The following is a 4,708-nucleotide window of genomic DNA, read 5'->3' on the forward strand; positions in this document are numbered from 1 at the left end:
TATATATATATTTATATAAAGTGTGCTAGTTAGCTCCATTTTGCTTGTTTATTTCGCACATTTTAAGTTTGGACAATTATCATTTCATATTTAGCAAATGTTTGGTGTAGATTAAAAGTTAATGAAATTTTAAGTAAAACTTTTAACCATATATTTCATGAAACCCACAACTTTTTAACCACATATTTCATCTATTTTTATTAAAATTCAATTTTAGTCTACACCAAACATAGGCTTATAATCAAAGTTAAACTCATGTCTACCATATATTTGGTGTTTTCTTTAGAGCATCGCATTTATTTAGTTCAAAGTTCAAAATTAAACTGATGTCTGTCATATGTTTGGTGTTTTCTTTCGAACATCCCATTTATTTAGTTCAAGGTTCACTAGAAAGTATTAAGTTTGATATATCAAATTTAAAAAAAAAAAATGAAAAAAGATAGTCCATAAAGTTCAGTAAGTGCTTGTTTGTGCCCCCATTATTTGTAAATAATTTATTACGGAATAGTGATTGATATTGAAATGTATGGTTAAAAAAAGAAAATTTTTTGATTTATATGTAATATATTTTAATGAAGAATGTGTGGTTAAAAATGAGCACTGTAGAAAAAATAATGTGGTAAATGGTAGACAAAAAAAAGCCTAATTGTTTTCATTTTTTAGCGAAGTGAAATCGACCGGCTCTTGTGATAGCTTTAAGCTCTACTTCACCAAATTGTTTTTGTTGCATACGTTGAACGACAACACTTGATAGCACGCTTAAGCAAATAAACAATTAAGTTATACACTCAATAATTTTTCTTCAAATTTTTCAAATCAAATAATTGAAATATTTCATTTCATATTCCATGTGAGAGGCATTTAATGATTTATATACATTCAGTCCATTCTAAAAATTTTAATAACTGTAAACTTGATTATGGTATGAAATGGAGTTCAAGATAAAGATCATATCAACTATTATTTTGCATAAAAATATGCAATAATTAATGTTTGATTGAAATTCAACTAAGACAACTAGAATAGGAGATATGTCAGCTTCAGATAGGGGATACCGAATCCCAATATGTTGGGAGAACATGGCCTTAGCCAATTGATTTTATGTTATCTCCCTGGTTTGTTTTGTGGGGGTGTGAGTGGGGATGGAGTGGTTGTTAAGAGTATATTTAGCAGAAGTTAAAAAGTTTCATTATAACTAAATTTACTTAAAAGTAAATAAATTTTGAAATAAATACTTTTTATATTAATGAAAACCTGAAAATAATTACATTATTTATTTTGATAGTTACTTCCAAAGTAAGTAACTTAAAGATGATTTGAAGATAAAAGGTTTCACTTTTTTCTATAGCTCTGCCAAATGCATTTTAGAAAAGTAAGCTTTTATAAGTGGAAAAAAGGTACCGTTATCATGTTTGTCATAATAAGCAGCGTTAAGTATAACCAACAATCTCTCAAGATTGAAATGTAAGTATCCTAGGTGTGGTAATTTTAAGTTACGAGCTACTTTCACCATTAAGAAATCAGTTGGGAACTAATAAATAGGTTGTACAAATTTCATTCTCTTGTTCTTTACCATGTCAATTAGAAAAAATAGTAGCAGCATTACCATGTCGACTAGGGAAAATAGTAGCAAAGTTTCAAAAGCTTGGAATCTATCCTTCCGAACCATGTTTGTGCAACATATTTGGAGGGTTAAGAACTTAAAATGCTCATTTTTCAAGATTGAGGGAAACCCTCTACTATTTTTCTTCGTTGAAGTGTCCTTCCTCCGACAACATGTGCAAGCATCAAAGGCACGAACAAGAAGTCATGGTGAAAGTTCTTCCGTGCTAAACTCAAGAATGATAGAAAATGATTATAATCTAACCATGGTGCTTTTGTGAACAATCATGCTACTTGTACATTTTGTTTGACATCATTGTTGACATTGTGCCACGAGTCGACACATGATTGGGTAGTTTTTGAATTCAACACACTTTCCTACCCAAGTATTTTTGAATGTGTACACAATGTGATCTAAGTTGTCATCCATGAAATGTACAAGGAGCTTTATTCTTTTGCGAATCATATACTTATGAATAAGAGGTTTAGCATAGAAAATTTACATGTATGGTCCTCCAAATGTGATATGTCATTATTTCACATCAAATAAATCAATCTTTATATATATGTCGGTTCCAATTTTATGACAAAGCGTTTGCTTTGCTTAGTACGCCTAGGATAAACAAATTAGAGATGGCATAGAGATCCCTATCAAACTGAACCCTTCATTTGGTGTTCAAATAATTCCAAGACTCCGAGATCCCGTGGTCACGCTTTAGTCCGAAGGCCTGTATATCATAATATTTTATTCAAGAGTCGTGAAATCAGTCCATATTCCTTGGATGAGGTAAATGGTACACCCATCATGATCAAGAAACATTAATATAACGGTGAGAAATTTCAAATCAAATAATTGAAGTCTAGACTAGTTCCACCTTCAATTAGAAAGACAAATAATCCATAAATGCAACGTAGATATCTATGTACAATCAAAGAACTGTGTCCATTAATTTATGCAAAAGTCAACGCCAAGATTTATAGTTGAAGATGTCAATTACTGCGGTGGGATTGGTGGGGGAGTGCAATAAATATTAATTTGAAAGGCAAATGGCTTATGTAGAGTAATTTGACATAAAATGTGTTTATCATTCTTTGCAAGTTTTTAAGCAAATCATTTATGAATAATCCTATTTGTAAACCCGAAGGTGTATAGAATTGTTTACCCCCTCTCACATGCACGTGGGACCCGCATGAATAAAAAAATATCAAAATGTGGTCCCCACCTCCCTATTGTGAATAGTTGATAAGGGATTAGATAAAAAAAATCGGCACATGTGGCATTGTCCATCATTATATCCGTCCAATTAAGCGAATTTTCATTATCAGATCAAACAAATATTGTGCGAATCGCCTATGTTATCCATTTCCTCCATTTAAATCTTGAAAGGATGACGAATTTACCTTCCTCTTTACATAAAATAAAAATAAAAATAAAAATAAGAAAGAAAAGATAATAAATAAATAGTTACAATCGTGATCGCAAACTTTTTAAAAAGTACAAATAAGTTTTAATTTAGGGGGAAAAAGTCTTTTCTTCTCCGACTAATCGCACCCATCCCATTCCAGTCCCCCCCCCCCCCCCCCCCCCCCCCACCCCCCCCCCCTTCCCTCTTTTTTTTTTTTTTTTTTTGGAACTTTCGCGACCTTTAGAAGATTAGCAAATATGTATGGAAATTGAATGCAAAAATATTTAATTAACTATTTGAACTATTATTTAAATGATTGTACAAATCATGCATTATGTCTGCTTTGTCTTTTTTTCTTTTTTTAGGTTGGAGATTTTTAAATTTTTACATGTATATTAACTTTGACATCTTGTAAGACATTCTTATGTGTTAAACAATTTTTATACATTAATTTTAATAACACTCTAAACAATCGATGGCACTGATTTTGACTAGTTACACAGTGTCAACAACAATGTCATCTAGAAGTATACATATAGAATTCGATGATTTACATCTTTGGTGTATATCATTTCTGCTACTCATGCAAAACGTGTCGACAAAAGGCGTTGACAGAATGAGGTGAAAAATTAAAAAATAAAATGAAAGGCATTGTATTAAAGACCCGGCCCAATTTTCGTACCCGTTTAGCATCCATTATTTTCTCAAAATCAGAGAAGCGCTTAATAGAGGCGAGCGACAGCGAATCAAATGCAATCTACTCCCAAGGCCGGCCCTAAGCCAAGGCCAACTACGCAATGACTTAGGGCCTCACATCTAATGGAGGCCTCAAAATCAAAATTATGGTAAAAACCCAATTAAATTAGTATAAATTTAAAAGATGGATTAATTAAAATTTTATTTAACAATAATTTATTTGGTCAATTCTAACTTAGTTCAATCTTATTCAAAATAATTTTTTCTTTAGTATTGCATACATGATTAATTACAAGCTATCAAATAAATCTAATATTATTATGGTAATATGATTTAATTTGAAAAGCAATATTACACATTCAGTAGTTTACTTTAATAAGTTATAATTTGAATTTGATTTAAAATAAATTTTTCATGAGTCCATAATATGATTTATCGAAAACAACTTGAACTTGCTACTTTATCTTTTGAATCATACCAAGTCTTTGTTTAAAATGTAAATATATGATTTATTTAAATATTTAAGTATTTTTATGGATGTAAATTTTTTTTCTATGTGTAAATTTTTTTTCTATGTTTAAGGGCTTTATAATAATGAGTCGCCTAGGGTCTCAAAATTGTCGGCGCCAGCCCTGTCTACTCCATCATATCTCCGTCTCATTTTCATCCATCTTCTCCAACTCCAACATAGATCTCAATGCCTTCGATGGAATTTGTTCATTTATCCATTTGTTATTGCGTTCGGTCATTTTTTTCCTTCGAAACCGCAGCGACCATCTTCTCCAAGGAAATTAGCAGGTAAGCATGATATGTTGTTTACATCGGTGTCTCGAAGCTTTTGACTGTATATGTATTTAGTATAGTTCCGACCAAATTTGTGAATTTACAATTTTCAATAAGAACTCAATATCTAAGGTAATGGTTGGTTTGCATTTTCATTTTCCATTTTCATTTTTGAAACGATTTTTAGTTTTTCCCGAAAATGGCTCGTTTTCTGCATTTTG

This window comes from Olea europaea, chromosome 5 (assembly GCF_002742605.1).
Source record: "Olea europaea var. sylvestris chromosome 5, O_europaea_v1, whole genome shotgun sequence".
In the NCBI taxonomy this organism is placed as follows: domain Eukaryota; kingdom Viridiplantae; phylum Streptophyta; class Magnoliopsida; order Lamiales; family Oleaceae; genus Olea; species Olea europaea.